The sequence below is a fragment of the Cupressus sempervirens genome, chromosome 4, assembly GCF_028749045.1.
Source record: "Cupressus sempervirens isolate cs-2001-9-10 chromosome 4, ASM2874904v1, whole genome shotgun sequence".
Taxonomy (NCBI): domain Eukaryota; kingdom Viridiplantae; phylum Streptophyta; class Pinopsida; order Cupressales; family Cupressaceae; genus Cupressus; species Cupressus sempervirens.
This window is the reverse complement of record NC_143121.1, coordinates 43,181,917-43,201,598: the sequence shown is the minus strand read 5'-3', so window position 1 is coordinate 43,201,598 and position 19,682 is coordinate 43,181,917.

Here is a 19,682-nt window from a genome sequence, read left to right as displayed (position 1 = left end):
TCGAAAGAAAATCCTTTACACTAGCATGGGGTACTAACAAATGGATCTTGTTATGAGATGGAAGGTGTCTAAATTTCTTGAAATCTCTGATGAATACAAGGGCTTGCTTCTCCACATAACTATACTTGTTTTTATATTCCTTAAGCCCTTAATTAAAGAAGGAAATGGACTACTCCTCATTCTTATCATTTGTTTGATTCAAGACAACAGAAATACTTGATTTGCTAACTAAAGTATAAAGAATGAAATCTGTAGACACTTAAAATTGTCCTAAACACTATATTAATTCATTTAATATTTCCTTTGACATTATAGTTAATTATTTACTAATTAATTATATTTTTTATATTCTTCTACTTATTTAATTAAATAGGTTCACTTTCCTAATGTATTAAATTTATTTAATGTATAGTGCTCCATAAATCCCCTTTTAAATTAATCTTATTTATTTAATTCCCTCCATTCCATTAAATTCTCTAAACCTATGATTAAATTAAATCCTATTTAATTTAGTCTTAAACCTATCTTAGGACCTAGTCTACACCGATCAGATTCATCCTTCTAAGCCTACTCATTACTTAAAACTACCTATTTATCCTAAAGACCTTGCTAAACCCCTTTTAGCTCCTAAGTGTGTGGTCACACATGTGTGAGAAACCCTTCACACTTCTCACACCTCTCACACCTTCTACACTTCTTACACCTTTGTCCCCCCACTCCTTCCTTTAAGTTTGCTCACACATGTGTGAGCAAACTTTGAATGTTGACCTTTGCATGACTTGTCTCCCTAACCCACGTGGCACCTATGTGGATGACACATAGATGGTACCTCCCCAAGGCCTCTCTCAAACCTCTAAATATAGCCCTTGTCTCAAGAATTTTCCATCTCCCTCATTTTCTTTATTATCATGCTAGTGTGATTCTAGATATTTTTAGAGATTTGTATGCTTAGAACTAACCTTTGGTAGTTTTTTTTCATTACTTAGATTTCTAGTTTGCATTAACTTTCACGTTAGTATGATATTGTAGGTTTCTTTCTTGCATTGAATTTCCATCTCACTTCTAGAATCCTTTGAGGATTGGTTCATTTATAGCAATTTCTTGAAGGTATTCTCCACTCATTTAGTCTTAGATTCACTCATCTCATTTTGTATATCCTTAATCATTCACGGGATTCAATAGTTGCGTTTGGGACAGCACATCTACATCCTTCACACTTGAGCACACCAAAAAGGCCTCTTATGGGTGCCCTTGTTGAGTTGCTTTGAGGTTATGTGAGGACTTTTATTTGTGGCTGCATAAGTTGTTAAACTCAAGCAGATTTTAGTGTTATTTTCTTTGGCTTCTAATTTTCCATATGCACATGTTACAACTAGCATTTTCTTGTTTATGCATGCTCCCAATAGGTTAGGTTTTCCAATATACAAAATCCTTCTCAAAATTTGGGTTGAATAGAGTAGGAGTTGAGGCTATGGCTACTTTGATCTCTTCAAAACTTTCTTTCCCTTCATTGGTCCATGAAAAGACCATATTCTTCTTAAGCATGGTTGTAAGAGGTTTCAACATGTTAGCTAAATTAGGGATAAACCTCCTCACAAAATTTATTCTACCAAGAAAATGTTGAAGACCCTTCTTATGACTAGGAAGAGAGAAAGTGATATCACCTTTGTTCTCTCTAGATCAATAGTTAAGCCACATTTTGATAGAATGTGTCCCAATAATTTTCCTTGATTGGTGGTAAAGATAAAATTTCTTGGGTTAAGGGATACTCCAAACTCTCTACACTTTATGAACACTTGTCTAAGATGACCAAAATGATCTTCTACATTCTTTCAATACATTGTGATATCATCAAGGTAAACTAATACAAACTGTTCAATCATGTTTTTGAACTCAATTGCCTTTTTAAATGTGGCACCTACACTTGTTAGCCAAAAAGGCATCTCACTAAAAGCATAGGTGCCCCACTTGGCAGTTAATGTAATTTTGTACTTATCTGCATCTTTGACCAGCACTTGATTGTAACTAGAGAATCCATGAAGAAATGAGAACCTCTCTAAACCACTAACCTTAGATAGTATTTATATGGAAGGACGGGGATGGTGATCCTTGATGGAAGCTTGGTTAAGATCCCTAAAATCAATACATAATCTAATCTCTCCATTCTTATTCCTAATAGGGACAAGATTTTCTATGCATGATGAGTGCTTGATAGGGAAAATTATATTAGCCTCAATCACCTTGGATAGCTCTTTTCTCATTAATGGCTCAATTTTAGGATTCATTGGCCTTTTCTTTTGTCTTACTAGTTTAATATTATCAATTAAGTCTATGGTATGTTGAAACAAGCTTGAGTCAAAACCTTTTAAATCACCATATGTCCAAGCAAATATATCATTAAATTCTTGACATAGATGAATGAAATTTTCTTTCTTAATTTGAGAACATACCTTTCCCATGTTTAAGGTTTTCCCATCAGCAACCACCATTGGTGTATAATCATCTTTTTCAGTAGCTAGGTTCATGATTTTGTCTCTTTCTTGGTCATTAGGATTGAAGACACTCTCTAAGGTAATGAGACCCTTAGACAATTGGTTGGAACTGAGATTAATGATTTGATTACCATACTAGTTGTGCAACCTAGATTGGTTCCTCTTTGAGAATTTTGCCTCATTTTGCAAGAAAATTACAATTTGCACATCAAATTCAAATACTTGCCAATTGGTATTGTTGTTAGGAATAGCATGCCTTACTACCATTTTAATCTATTGCTTCTTTTCAGCTTCAAGGTTCTTGGAGATATCACAAGATGCACCTATTGCTGCAAGTTTATTAGCATGTCTATTATCTTTTCTATGGATGCTCTAAATATTAAATGCATTAAAACTTTCAAGAAAATCTCATACTCTATGTTTATAAGACTTGAGCAAGCCATTCTTAGTGATATTTTGGTTTCTTACCTAGTTGACCACCAACTTGCTATCTCCATGTACACTTAATGCCTGAAATCCCCTCTTTTGAGAAAGTAGAAGACCTTGGATTAGGGATTCATACTCAGCCACATTATTAGTGCAACTAAATTGGAGCCTAAAGGAGAAGTAGTACCTTACTTGTGTAGGGGAAATCAACATCACACCAGCCTCTGATCCATTCTTATTTCTTGATTCATCAAAATACATACCCATATCCCACTCACATTTTCCTTGGTTCTTATAAGGTTAGGGACAAGAGCATCCTTTTTTGACAAACAATATGTTCCAAGACTTTTCTCAAGGGCTTTTGATATGAAATCAAAGTGATATGCATTAACCCATTCATCTAAGAGAAAATTAGGTATCTCTACTAGAGAAGTGGCAGGTTCATTCACTATGCCACTCTCATCCATTTCTAGGATAGTGTAATTCATATTGATGAGATTAGGGGTGTAGGGTTCAATATGATGGAGGGCTAGAGGCTTTGCTCTTATTAAAGCCTCGGTCCCATATCTTGTTCTAAAAAACATATATGACCAATCAAAAGATATGTAACCACCTATTTGGGTAGTGAAGTCTCTTGACAAAAAAATGGAAAAATGCGGCTTGACTTCAACAACAGATATATCTTGAGTCATAGTACAACTAGAGAATGCATGTAGAGCCATTTCTACATTTCTGAGGATCCCTACAGTCTTGACAATACTACCTGTAGACACCTAAATTTGATTACACCGCTTTGGTAATCCTATTTAGTTATCTCTAAAGGCATCATTAATTAAATTCTTATTTAATTAATCCTTTCCTATCCCTAGCTGATTAATTTAATTAATCATCTATAGTCCTAATTGATAAATCAAATAACCTATTATTTATCAATTAAATCCTATTCTTCTATATAATTCCAAAAATCCTCATTTATTAAATAAATCTATTTGATAAATAAAATCCTCAAATCCAAAAACCCCTAACTTATCCCTAATCCTCCATTTTAGTCTAATCCACCCCATCCACCCATACTAACCAAGCTTAGCTACTAACTCACCCACCCTTATTAATACCATCCACTTGCACATCTCTAACATCCCTAGTCTAATCCTAAACCCAGGCCTAATCCACCCCCTAATGTTGTCACATTCCCTAAACAAGTTTAAGACTTTCCTAAACCAAATCAAAGTCTCCCCTCAAAAATCCCAACCACCAAGTCATGAGTGCTCTTACAAACCATAAAAGACTCTTACAAGCCCACTCATGACTCTTACATCCATCTTCCACACTCTTCCCTCTTCCACACTCATTCCTCTTACATCTTTCTTACATACTCAACCCCACTCATCATGCCTCTAACCAACCCTTTACCCTACCCTCTCACACTCATCCTCCTTGTGACAAGTGTCACCTTCCCATTGGTGCTAAACAAGCACAATCCATGTGCTCCCCTTTGAGTGCATCTTAGCCCTCCTTAACCATCTCCCCATCCTTGCATCTAAGCCCTCCATCCCTTTACCCCTTGGCCTATAAATTGAATCCCATCCCAAGCCATTTCATCAACAATCTTGGAGCTAAAGTTATAATGCCCTTTTGAGAGCCAAAAGCCATCAACCATACTTTTATGATGCCAAATTGAGAGCTCACAAAGCTACCAATTTTCCATTTTTCATCTCCATTCAAGCTAGTTTTTGGGAACCTTGAGCATACATCCCAATCCTTAGACCCATCTACCAAGCAAGGAGCTAAATCCTATTGGGAGAGTCCATTCATTTGGCTCACATTTCCAATTGGGGTTTCCTCTTTAGTCTCTCATTTATGTTATGGTTTATATGCTAGTTAATTCTTTTATTTTTGAATAGATTAGTATTACTTGCTAACCTATTTCTCATATACATTTTGGCACGCCTGGTGGGACCCCACTATGGGTCATTTAATGATCAATTTCTATCTATATGTTGTTTTTTCTAACAATCTAATATTTTTTGTTGTTTGAGTGAGTTGTAGGGTGTTTTTCTTGTTCTTGTAGGTTAAAGAACGTACTTAGGAAGAAGACATACCCTCCAAAAATCTAAAAATTATGAAATTTTTTTTTAAAAAATTGGAAAAAAAATTTTTGTGTTTTTCCAGCTTTTTTTGCGCAGTGTCGTCTGCGCAGTTTGGCATCTGCGCCTGCAAACTGTCATCTCCACTAGCTACTATGTCATCTCTTCAACCAAATTTTCGTCTCCATAGTTTGGAGTCTCCGACTGTCGTCTGTGCATCCTGGACTGTCATCTTCCCAGATCAGCGCCTTCGCTAGCTACTCTATCGTCTCCACAACCAAATTGTCGTCTCCGCAGTTTGGTGTCTCTGACTATCGTCTATGCATCCTAGAATGTCATCTCCGTAGATCAGTGCCTCCACCGACTACTCTGTCGTCTCTGTGACCTAAACTGTCATCTTCACCATCGCCAACCTGAACTGTCGTCTCCACTTCTTTGTTTGTCATCTCCGCAGATTAGCGTCTCCGCATATTAGCATCTCCACATAGTTAAGCTTTCTTTTTTGAAGATTTTGGGTGACTAATCATTCTTTTTTTTTTTGTCTCATTGCAGGTTGGAGCAACTTTTTGGGTGACTAATCATGTTTTTTAAAAAGTTTTTCATGGAATGAACTTGAATGGTTAAACACATTTTCTATTGAATGAATGTTGCTCAAAAAACACACTCTTGAATGCCATGGGTTAAAATCAAATTTTCCTTGAATGCATGATTAAAACAACAAATCCAATCTTGAATGCCAAGGATCAATTAACCATTGCAATATCAAACACTTCATTTGGAGCTTCTAAAATTGAACAAAACAAATCTCTTTTCCACATGCAATTTAGGTAAAGTTTGATTTTTGGACATTTAAGAAACTTTGTTAAGTTAAATACAAATTTGCAAAAAATCAATTTGAGTAGTTCCTTAGACTCACCTCTTTTCTAATCACCCATCAATTCAACCATTGGTTGCAATCTCAGCGCCATTTATGGGGATGGGTCTACTTGAAAAAGGTGTTAAATTTTCCACAATCTAACTAACTCACTTGGTCTTTGAACGTTTGCTTTAACTTTATCAAAATTCTTAAATGACCAAAACTCTAGATTAAATCAATCACACTTCAAGTTTGGCCACTAAAATTGAACAACGACTGACATGGAGGGCCTCCGGGCGCGCACTTGAAATTGAATCTCACACACTTTTTTTTTGGGCTTAAAATAAACTCACACTCAATCTTGAATGCCTTAAAGAAAATTAATCGATACTTGATGTCGAGGGCCTCTGGGCGCGTGAGTTTGCTTTTTTTGACCCTAACTCTTCTTATTGTTTGCATTCTTTGATTGATTTACTTTTGTTGGTGCTTCAAGTTGGAATTGAACATTGTCTCTTAAACATGAGTGCTTGCAAAGTCTAGATTAGCACATATAAGAGTTAGTTGGTAAAAGAACAAGCGTGTTTTTTAGCCCAAGGTCATCCAAGTCTTCTCTCCCCTTGTCATCTTTCGAGGCCATCTTGGGTGCATAAGATTAGGATCCAAAACCTTGTTTCTTTTTTTTTAGAGGCCTACTTGGGGATTTCATCACCCCTTGGATGACCTCAACTTCAACATTCCGATGGAGTATAAGAATCGGGAGGTGAATCGAAAGACACCCCTCTTGGGATCAAGATTTTGTCACTCGGGCTAAGCCTCAAGGAAATTTATACCCTTGAGAAGTGAAAGAAGAGACGTGGGTTAACGCTCCTCTCAGCTGTGTGACATCTTTTTGGTCTCATCTACGGATTTGGGCCTCACGTACCTTGCGTATATCGAGGACTCCCTAGCTAAACCAATTGTTAGCCTTGTAGAAAACCATTTAGGGTGTTAATGTGTTTGGAGTGACTGATCGAAACATTTGTAGAACATACACACTCCTTGACGCAAGTATCACATTTTGAGAACCACAAACTTCTATCTGGGTGTTCCTATCTATTGCTTATTTTTATTTTACTTGTTGAATGAATGTTTGCCAAACTTGGTCAATCCTAGCTTATGGCACACTTAGCATAGTCACTGCCTATTTTAGAAGTTGAATGAGTCGAAGCAAAATAATTGAGATCTCCTATAGCCAAGCAAATTTAGGAATTTATGTGGGAACAACCCAAACCCAAACAGAAGTTTCACAAAGTCAAAATCAAGCCATCTTTGGCATACCAAGAAGTTTCAGCAAAGAGAAAAGAAATAACACCAAGCCCACGAATTGCCAAACTCCATAAAGCAGAGGATAAAGCTACCAAAGAAGCACTTCAAGAGGCCTGGTTAGAGCGCACCATCAAATTTAGCCAACGTCCAGGAGTTAATCCTGCTTATGCCTTACCAACTAGGCATGATTTCTATCATTAGACACCCTTATTTCTCCACATCTTCTTGGATAAGCTTCACTTTAGAGTCATCTTTGCGGAAAAGCCAGCCATCTTAGGTTATCCCCGTAAGCATTATTAGCTCATCCATATCATTTAGAATCAAACCATCTAGCCAAAAATCCTAAATCTTTACATCCAAGCCTTCAAAATTTGTTGTCACCTTGCCAAAAGTTTGCCATTCCTAAAATCTTCCAAATCCACCAATCTCACAAAAGTTATCCCTTTGACAGAGCTTTGTCTAGGGTAATCTATCTTTGTCACTTGTTATCCCTCATCACCTTGAGCTAAAGGTTGGGATCCACAAGTGGTCAATCTCATGTTCTTCCGAAAGGATCATTAGTCTATCCTTAAGTTGACACAATCACCACCAAGCTTGCACATAGGAAAGCAGACCTTTTGTGCTTTGGAAACATATCTTTGAAGTTAGAATCCCCAACCCAATCCTCCTTAGGTTTTGTCATATAGTTTTGCCTTAACCTAGGAAATCATTTGCATAGAAAAGCCTTCCCCCCTTTTGCATCCACCCGCATTTGTTGCATCTCATCCCTCGAAACATTTTGCATCTTCATGCCACCTGTCACTTCATTAGCCAAGAAGAAAGAAACAATGGAGCCCTATCATTTGGACCGAAAAGCATCAACCCCCTTGAGCAATTAGCCATCCTTCAGCCCAGAAAAAGCTATGCCATCACCTACTAACATTGAAGCTTTCATGAACCAACCAGGAAATGCAGTATTGGTAAACACCATTATAGACAAGAACAAAGAGACAATCATGGCTAATTTTCGAAGGGACAATGTAGGAACCTTTGACTTTGGAAGACCCCCTCCATTATTAGATCCATCTCACCCATTGTTTGGGTAGCTGCCGCCACCCATAGGATCTTATGATCCAAATTATCCTCAATATATGCCAAAAGAAGAGTGTCCAGCCAATCCATATGATCCAACAAACCCAAACATACCATCATCCACCCAAGTTGAAATCTCCATGCTGCAAGCCAACCCAGCCACCACCACTCCATCCTTGGTTCATACCTCTCCACTCCAAACCCCCTTTACCCAAAACACCTCACCATTATCCCCAACCCAGCCTTCCAAATCTACCCATCTCCCAAATTAGTGCCAGCATCTTTGGCCAACCTTAGCTATATACAATAGGGATGCCACCCATGGGGCCAAGTAATCAACTTTCATTACCCCCAACTTTTTCACCACAGCCCAAAGCACAATCCCATCATTTCCATTAGGTCTTGGCAACTCAATACCATCAGCCACAAATCTACAAGCTACTACCCTCACTCCACAAAGCTATCAAATCCCACAAGCTACTGCCAATTTTTTGCCAACCTCCCAAGTGACCCCAGCTCCCGCCACCACTCTACCAAGCTTCCAAATCCAACCACAAAGCTATCAAACCCCATCAGTTCCATTCCCAATCTTTCAATTCCCACCACCTCCACCACCAACTAATTCATTACCTCCTATTACCAACTACTTTTCAATGCCACTTCTAGGAGGTAATCCACCACCCCAGCCAACCACCAATTATTTGTAGATACCATCCCAAATGGGGGCACAACCCACATATATTGGTCAAACCCCACAAGCTCCCCAATCCTTTCCCCAAGCCTCACAACCATCTTATACCTTACCTCCACAAAAAAATTCATTTATCCCACAGTCAGCTTATGTTCCTCAATCCCAACCTCAAATCCCATATCAACAACAAGCCTCACAACACATGCAGCAATATGCACCACCTCCCCCTCAGCAACCTGTCATCCAGCATGCAGTTGCCTAAACAATGTACAATCCCTATCAGAAAATCCCTCATAGCCATCCATATTCAGTGGCCCCATCTAGCACATACCTACCTCAAGGCACTCCTACATTGGGGGCACCCCAACCATCACCTATCAATTCAGAATGGGAGCAAATGAAGACAGCTCTGAAAGCCATCCAAGAAGGGAATGATCCAAAGACATTCAAGTTTGAGAATGTGTGTCCTTACCCATTTGATAGAGCCATTACCATGACACCATTTCCCAAACAGTTTGAGGTACCCACATTTGACAAATTCAAAGGAAAAGGAGACCCTGTCATACATATCAAATAATTTTAAATGCACTACCTGGACATGGCATACAATGATGTCTTCCTCTTGCACCTTTTTCCCAAAAGCTTGGCTGGACCAGCTCTTGAATGGTTTTACAGAATCCCCTATGGCACAATTAAAAACTTTGCTGAATTATCTGAGGCATTCATAGCCCAATATGCCCCTCTTGTTGAAACAGAGCTATCAATAGTTGACCTCGTCCACACTAAGAAAAAAGGTGGAGAAAGCCTTGCTGAATACTTGCAAAGATGGAAAACCCTTACCACCCACATATCCTGCACCTTGCCAGAGCGCCATGTGGTGAAAATGTTTATTGATAATGCCCATCCTAGTTTGGCTCACCACATGACCATGAGCTGTTTGCGGACCTATAAGGATATCAAAGAGAAAGGAATGATCCTTGAGCAAGGACTCATCAAAGATGGTGTAGTCAAGATTTACAAAGAGGCCAACCAAAATCAATCACATTCCAATGACAAGTCTAGGTATTGGAACAAAAACAAGCATGTTGCGACAGATGGGGTTACTGACACCAGACATGTGAATATTGTTGGTCGTTCTCAAAACCAGTCTAACCCACCATATTAAAAAAACAATCAACAAGCTATCAACTACCAACAATGGAATAACCAAAGCTATCAAAACCACAATACAAGACCCAACTTTCAAGGGTCTAACAATCAAGCTAATGCCATCAATGTAGCTGCAGGGCAAAAGCTCGGATTCCAACCTACACCTAGAAACTATACACCCCTTGGTGAGCCATAGGATGTTATTTTTGAGAAATTGGCTAAGGAAAACCTCATCAAATTTCCTCCTACCTAGCAAATTGATCCAAGCCAATCCAAAGTTGCATGGTACAAGGATAACGAGTATTGCAAGTTCCATAGGGTAAATGGTCACACCACCCTCAGATGCATGAAACTGAAAGATTATGTGCAGGACCTCATTGATCAGAAAGAAATCACTGTTGGTGCCCAAACCTCTCCCAATGTAGGCTTACAGATTTATCAAAATGCTTTTCCTCTACACAACAACCAAAATCTTGGAAAAGAACCTATCCAAAACAACACCAACAACCGCTAGCCAAACCAACAGCATGGGAAGAACAATGAGCACACTTCATCCTATATAGACTATGGTAGTCTTATAGGTTATATATCTGAGAAAGAGCCTTTTGTCAATGTTATCAATATTCAAGGACCAGACAATGAGTGTGCAGTCACCACTCGAAGAGCGCAATTTAACATCACAGACCCACCAATTTCACCAGCACCATCAGCTCCATCAAAAAGCTAGTACAATATCTTGGAACACCTTGGGAACATGCCAGCCCAAATCTTGGAAAAGCACCTATCCAAAACAACACCAACAACTGCCAGCCAAACTAATAGAATGGGAAGAACAATGACAACACTTCATCCTATATAGACTATGGTAGCCTTATAGGTTGTATATCAGAGAAAGAGCCTTCTGTCAATGTTATCAATATCTGAGGACCAGATAATGAGTGTGCAGTTTCCACTTGAAGAGCACAATTTAACATCGCAGGCCCACCAGTTTCATCAGCACCATTAGCTCCATCAAAAAGATGGTACAATATCTTGGAACACCTTGGGAACATGCTATCCCAAATCTCCATTTTAGACCTTCTCCACACTAGTCCTGTGTACAAAGACATCCTTGACAGTGCTCTCATAGAATCCTATGTCCCTTCTAATATCAACGCTACTGACTTTCGTAATCTCATCGGAGACCTATCCTCCTCATGTGCCCTATCATTCAAACCCACTGACATACTCGCGGTCGAGCTAGATCACACCCTTCCGCTTCGCATAGCCATCATGGTATCCAATATTGCCGTGAAAAGAGTAATGATAGATAATGGATCAGCCTTGAACATTTGCACCCTAAAATTCATAAAACACGCTAGGTATACTGAGGCAGATATGATCAGTGAGGTTATCACCATCAAAGCTTATGACAACTTGGAAAGGACCATAGAAGGGACTATTTTGCTACCAATCAAGGTTGGGCCGGTCATCCAACAGACAATTTTCCATGTTGTTGATCTAAACTTACCATTTAACATTTATCCTCGGTCGCCCATGGATTCATGCTATGAAGGCCGTTCCATCCACCTACCATCAGTGCATCAAATTTCTGCATCAGGACACTAAGGTAACCATCCATGCCGATCCAGAGCCCATTGCTTACTGCAATGCGGTTGAAGCCTCCTATACAAATCATTGCCCTAGAATAGACATCGGAACGGCCATTGCTAGCTCATCCCACACTTGTAATGAAGCAGAAACCATCCTCGCCTCCACCCTATCTACTGTAAAGATCAACAACAAAGGCTGTGGAGAATATAGTCTATCAGATGCATTTGCTGTCAGAGCAATCCAACTTGATCCACATACCCATGGATGACCAACATATCACAAAGCTAAGGAGATTCCACCTCCTTGATATAAATAGTTTGGCCCAACCACCTTTGTGTCCTCAAAAACCCCTCTTCATGAAGAGCTCACTCCAGATATCAACAATTGGTTACATAAGGATGCACCTCCAAGAAATCAAGCACACCTTGATCACTTCAGCCAGAAGTATCCCCAAGAACATAAGCTCATCACTGAAAAATGGAACTATCAAGGAGGTGAACTAGGACTAGAAGAAAGGGGCATGCAATGTCCCATCGAAGCACATAAGTGGGAAACAAAGTCAGGTCTTGGATTCTGCATACCCACAACTGGGGGCACCAACAAGAATGGTCACGCTTTTTTGAACATCCACCATGACCTTGTCAAAATCAAAGACATTCCTGAGGAATTTGAAAAGAGAGCCTACGACGATATCCCAGACGAAATCTTCCTAGGAGACTCTATTCTCCGAGAACTATCCATCCATCTCATTGACCTACCACTCGCTCATCCACAACTCATAGATTGGGACCAACAAAGTGTCATACATATTGATGAGTTCGCATTAGAGGAAGTGCTTCTAAGGTTCATGGGAGCCAAAAATCCTCATAAGAAAACAAAGCCAGATTCTGCCTACATCTACAAGCTAGATCCCAAGGGGTATTTTGGAGAAAATCCCCAACCTAGTTTTGATACACCCAAAACTAGAACTAAGGTAAATCTGGGACTAGCTAAGGCAGTGAAGAGAACCTCTCAGCAAGAAAATCCAAAGCCACAAGCAAAAAATGAGGATTTAGTATTGCCTCCTCAAGATAATCAACCAGAGGTGTCATCTATTCTAATAGATGATACTAGAGAAGTCAACATCGGTTCTTTAGATATCCCTAGACTTGTTCACATTGCTGCATCCCTATCACAAGACCAACATGACCTCCTCTTTGAGGTCTTAAGAGAGAATATTGGCTGATTTTCATTGTCATATCAGGACATGCCAGTATTGGATCCAACGCTTGTAGTTCACCATCTTGCAATCGACCCAAAGATCAAGCCCGTCAGACAAAAGCTTAGAAAAATGCACCCCAAGGTGGCATTATTGGTAAAAGCTAAATTAGAAAGAATGTTAGCTACTAAGGTTATCTGACCTATCGACTACTCAGAGTGGATCTCCAACATGGTCCCTGTCATTAAGCCTTCTAGTGACATCAAAATCTGCACTGATTTCAGAGATCTTAACAAAGCTTGTCCAAAGGATGATTTTCCCTTGCCCAACATAGATATGATTGTAGATCTTACAACTGGACATGAAATTTTGTCCATTATGGATTGATTTTTTGGGTATAATCAAATCAAGATTGCAGAAGAGGATCAACATAAGATAGCATTCACTACCCTCTGGGGAACGTTTTGCTACACCATGATGCCTTTTGGCCTAAATAATGTTGGGGCTACCTATCAAAGAGCTATGATAGCCATTTTCCATGATCTTATCCATAGCATTTTGGAAGATTATGTGGACGATATCCTAGTCAAATCTCACACCTTCATGGATCATCTCACTGACCTAGAGAAAGTCTTTGATAGGTTAGCCCAATATCATCTCATGCTAAATCCCAAGAAGTGTGTCTTTGGGGTCACATATGGCAAGCTTCTAGGCTTCATAGTTTCTAAATGAGGTATAGAGATCAACCCCAAAAAGATCAAGGCTATCTTAGGGATGCCTCCTCCCCAGACACTGCGACAACTTCGCTCTCTTCAGGGAAAGCTTCAATCTATCCGGCACTTCATCTCCCAGCTTGCAGATAAGTGTACACCATTTTCACATTTGCTAAAGAAGAATGAGAACTTCAAGTGGGATCCTTTATGTTAGCACAGCTTCAATCAACTCAAGCAGTATCTAGCCAATCCCCCTATCTTGGTTCCACCAGTTCCTGGTCGTCCCTTGATTTTGTACATATTAGCAAAACCTACTGCTCTAGGGGCACTTCTAGCATAGCTCGATGACTACAGCAGAGGAAGAGCCATCTACTATATCAATAGAACCCTAGTTGGTTATGAACTCAATTACACTCCTATGGAAAAAGCTTGTTTGGAAATTGTTTTCTCAACTCAAAAGCTTTGCCACTAAATGCTAAGTCATACCATACGACTAGTATCCAAAATTGACCCTCTCAAATATATGCTCTCTACAATAGCACTCACAGGTTGGCTAGCAAAATGGGTTATGCTACTAAGTGAATTTGACATCCAGTATGTGGATAGAAAGGCAATCAAAGGGCAAGCTATAGCAGATCACCTAGCTGATGCACCTCTAGTAGATGCATATCCTTTGCTCACCAAATTTCCAGACGAGCATATCTACCTAATTGAAGAATAGCCCCCATGGAAGCTTTATTTTGATGGCTCATACACCTCTCATGGATCAGGGGCAGGAATATTGTTGGTTACACCTCAAGGAGATTACATTCCAAAAGCCTTCAAACTACAATTCCCTAGCACCAACAATATAGCAGAATATGAAGCTCTTGCAGCAAGATTAAAGATAGCTGCAGAATGGAATATCACTAAGTTAGAAATCTTTGGCAATTCTCAGCTCATCATCAAGCAAGTCCTAAATGAATATCAAACCAAAGATGAAAATCTATTACCCTACAAAGAGCTAGTTGATCAACTAACTCATCATTTTACAAAGCTTTAGTTTACACAAGTGCCACGAATGCATAACAAGGTAGCAGACACCATGGCCACTATTGGCTCGCTCTTGGAAATTCCCCAAGAAGCTATGCAATATGATTTTTTAGTCGAGCAGCTCCTCACACCCACTTATGCAAATGAGGATTCAAACCGTGTTTGTATCTTGGTTGGTCCCCAATACCCTTGGTACTGTGAAATTCATGCTTACTTACAAGATGGTATCATATCCCCTCACCTCACACGTAACCAATGCCAAAACCTTATCCAAAAATCATCCCGCTATGTTATCATAGCGAATACCGTATATCTTCGGGGTTATCATGATACTCTCTCTCGATGTTTAGATAAAAATGAGGTCGCAATGGCGTTAAAAGAAGTACACTCTAGACTTTGCGGTGCCCAAATGAGTGGTATTGTCCTAGCACGAAAAATCCTTAGAGCAGGTTACTATTGGCCTACCATTGAAGAAGACTCCTATGACTTTGTTAGAAAGTGTCTCCCATGTCAGTAGCACACAAATCTTGTGCACGCTCCAGCACAGGATCTACAGCCTATTGCACCACCTTGGCCTTTTGCTTGTTGGGGCCTTGATCTAATTGGAACTATCACCCCTCTCTCATCTGATGGACATAAATGGATAATAAAAGCTATAGATTATTTCACTAAATGGGTGGAAGTAGTCCCCCTAGTCTCAACTATAGGAGTTCAGGTCTCAAAGTTCATCTTATACCACATTGTTTTCCACTTCGGCATCCCATCCACCATCTTCACTGACCACGGAGGTAACATTGAAAATCTCAACATGGAAGAATTATGCACTTCCCTCCACATCCATCACTACTTTTGTAGCCCATATTTCCCATAAGGTAATGGCCAGGCAGAGGCAACTAACAAAACCCTCCTCAAAATCCTAAAGAAAGTTGTCAATGATTCTGGCCGTGATTGGCACCTACAAATAAATCCAGCCCTATGGGCCTATTGAACTTCTTTTCGTACATCCATAGGAATAACTCCATACTCCCTAGTCTATGGTGCCGAAGCGGTATTACCAATAGAAGTTGAACTTCCCTCACTACGCATATCTTTGTGAGGGCAAATCTTACATGAAGAATATAGAGTAGCTCGACTCACCCAACTAGATCTCTTAGATGAGAAAAGAAAACAAGCTTATGACCATCTCACAGTCTACCAAACTCATCTCAAAAGGAATTTCAACAAGAAGGTGCTCCCACAACACTTTCAGCCAGGTGACATGGTCCTCAAAGAAAACATGAAAGTCCAAGTAGATCAAGAAAAGAAAGGCAAGTTTGAACCTACATGGCTCGGTCCTTGTGTTGTCACTACATCCTTTGGCTCCAAAGCCTATCAATTATCTACAACAGAAGGAGAACTCTTGAATGATCCTACTAACATCATTCATCTCAAGAAGTTCTATGCTTGAAGATCCTTGGTATACCCAGCTTTTGAAAAATACTAAAAAAAGTAGTAAAGAGAAATAAGCATCCAATGGTGAAAACTTGGCAATTCAAGCGCCTTGGATAGGTACCTTGGTGAAAACCTGGTAATTTAGGTGCCTTGTGTACTAAAGACTAATCCATTATCTATCACTATTCTAGCCCTCATCCATCCATTCACCATCCCATAACACACCTGCTTGTTCCCCTGGTGTTCCAACCAAATATCCAAAATCTGATGAAGCTTGTAAATACCTCCTATATAGCTTGTAAATCTTGTATCGTAGCTTCTATCCTATCACATGCATATGAAGAATCCCATTTTCCTTAAGCTATTCATAAACCATCTACCTATCCACCTATAAACTATTATAGACATCCCATCCTTCACAAACATTTCCATCTCACAAAAAACAAAACATGAACAAACTTGTACATTTGTAACATATCTTGGTCCGTCAGCTTGTACATCCTCTTTAGCTTAGTACCATTGTATCTATCTGGCTTTTGTGTTAGTTCATCCTTGGTCAAAATCTTGCACACATCGCACACCTTGGTTAGCTATTCTAATGCATCCTTTAGCTAGATTTCTTGTCACCAAAGTGTTATCCTTCTTAGTTCACCTTGCCAGATGCATCACTCATCCAAATCCACTAGCTTAGGTGCTCTCCGATAGGTCCTTGCAGGATATAGCTTTCCTCATGTTTGATATTGGTCCATTAGTACCTCGTTCTACCCATCTCGTTGGCAAACAATTCTCTTTTGGATTTTCGCTTTCTTTTGATTTGGGATCTTCCCTTTTGGGTCTTGAAATATCTTTTCCAAGAAATCTCCTTGTTCCCTCCTCAAGGTTGCCACGATCTTCCATATCATGGTATGCTTCGAATGGGGCAATCAGAGCGTAAGGTCTTGATTAGGTCTTTTTCTTGTTTTATTTTTCTGCTTGTGGGTTACCTAGTGTCATTTCCATGTTGCTTCCTCTAGGATTCATGTGTGATACTGGGGCAATCCTTGCGTGTTTGTTTTGAGTCAGTTCGTCAGTCCTCTGGATGGTTGGTGAAAAGGCCTTGATTTTCTTGGTAACCTTGGTAATTAACAACAGTCCTATAGAAAATCTAGTGCTCAACTATATGGTGGTACTTCTCTTTGAAGTATCCCCCCACTCAAAAAGCTTCAATGGATTCCCTTCATCTCCATTATCCCCCATCCATATCCAGCACCTATCCCAGCTTATGCATCAGTATCTCTTTGGATCACTCCTCATGCTTAGCTTTAGGGATCCACCAATCAAATCAATCCACCAAGCCTAATCTTTTGAGATCCACAATCCTAGTCCTAGGGATCTCCGAAACCCATCTTCTGCCAATCTGACTCTTTGAAAACTTGTTGCATTAGCTTTATCATTCCATCATCCATCTCCCTATCCTGGATTCCTTTTATAGCACTCCGCTCCTCCATCCTCCCCCCCAATCTTGGAAATTCTTAAGCTTGCTTTACTCTTGTGGATCTAATTATCCTTTATCATTCTTCCATAGTGAGAGTTTGAGCTAATTCAGCCCCTCCTCTTTGCCAATATGTGTCTTTGCTCATCTCGATTTCTTGTACTTTTCAAGAAGTTTTCAAGCCTCATTTCTCTCCCCGCCGCCTTCTTGAGGGGGCATCATCTAAATCTAGTCTCTCCTCTTCTTATTCGAGACTGGGGCAACCTTGTTGCTAAAACATCTTCCTCGTGTCATCTTCATTCAAACTTTTTTGAAATAGTGTTGTCTCAACACTATGTCAAAGAGGGGCAAAATGTAGACACCTAAATTTGATTACACCGCTTTGGTAATCCTATTTAGTTATCTCTAAAGGCATCATTAATTAAATTCTTATTTAATTAATCCTTTGCTATCCCTAGCTGATTAATTTAATTAATCATCTATAGTCCTAATTGATAAATCAAATAACCTATTATTTATCAATTAAATCCTATTCTTCTACCTAATTCCAAAAATCCCCATTTATTAAATAAATCTATTTGATAAATAAAATCCTCAAATCCAAAAACCCCTAACTTATCCCTAATCCTCCATTTTAGTCTAATCCACCCCATCCACCCATACTAACAAAGCTTAGCCACTAACTCACCCACCCTCATTAATACCATCCACTTGCACATCTCTAACATCCCTAATCTAATCCTAAACCCAAGCCTAATCCACCCCCTAATGTTGTCACATTCTCTAAACAAGTTTAAGACTTTCCTAAACCAAATCAAAGTCTCCCCTTAAAAATCCCAACCACCAAGTCATGAGTGCTCTTACAAACCATAAAAGACTCTTACAAGCCCACTCATGACTCTTAAATCCATCTTCCACACTCTTACCTCTTCCACACTCATTCCTCTTAAATCTCTCTTACATACTCAACCCCACTTATCATGCCTCTAACCAACCCTTTACCCTACCCTCTCACACTCATCCTCCTTGTGACAAGTGTCACCTTCCCATTGGTGCTAAACAAGCACAATCCATGTGCTCCCCTTTGAGTGCATCCTAGCCCTCCTTAACTATCTCCCCATCCTTGAATCTAAGCCCTCCATCCCTCTACCCCTTGGCCTATAAATTGAATCCCATCCCAAGCCATTTCATCAAAAATCTTGGAGATAAAGTTATAATTCCCTTTTGAGAGCCAAAAGCCATCAACCATACCCTTATGATGCCAAATTGAGAGCTCACAAATCTACCAATTTTCCATTTTTTTATCTCCATTGAAGCTAGTTTTTGGGAACCTTGAGCATACATCCCAATCCCTAGACCCATCTACCAAGCAAGGAGCTAAATCCTATTGGGAGAGTCCATTCATTTGGCTCACATTTCCAATTGAGGTTTCCTCTTTAGTCTCTCATTTATGTTATGGTTTATATGCTAGTTAATGCTTTTGTTTTTTAATAGATTAGTATTACTTGCTAACATATTTCTCATATACACTACCATCCAACTACAATACATCCCTAACAATGGGTTCATATTTCATTTCTAAAGCATCAATAATAGACTTAGGCATCACTAAAATACTAGCCTCTGAATCAATTATGCAATTGTGGACTAGCTTATCCACTATAATTAGAGAAACATAAAATGGACGAGGTCTAACCTTTTACTTGTTTCTACCTCCTTTGATGGTTGTACTAGGTTTGTGGCACTTTCCATGCTAGGTGGCTAATCCTTTGGTTCAATAATTTTCAACTTTTGCTACAACAACTTCTTTTGCATGGGTATAGTAGCAACAACATCCCACATGGAAATATTCACATTTATCTTCTTCATCTATTCTACCACACTAAATGATGCATTAGGTACTATGGTAGAAACCTTAGGAGTTGCATGTGTAGGAGGTTGAATTGGAATTATCTAGGAGTTGTTCAAATCTCCTCTACTATTATTTTTTCTTTGTTGTTGAGGGGCACTAGGTATATGAGGCACCACATTTGATGTCAAAGCTTGATTACAAGGAGAGGGGTAGCATCTTCAATAGCTCTTCTTTTTCTCCTAGTGTTGTGAGCAATGGAATCCTAGTTTATATTAAAACATTCCTTCACCTAATGATTCATAAGAGAGAAATCAC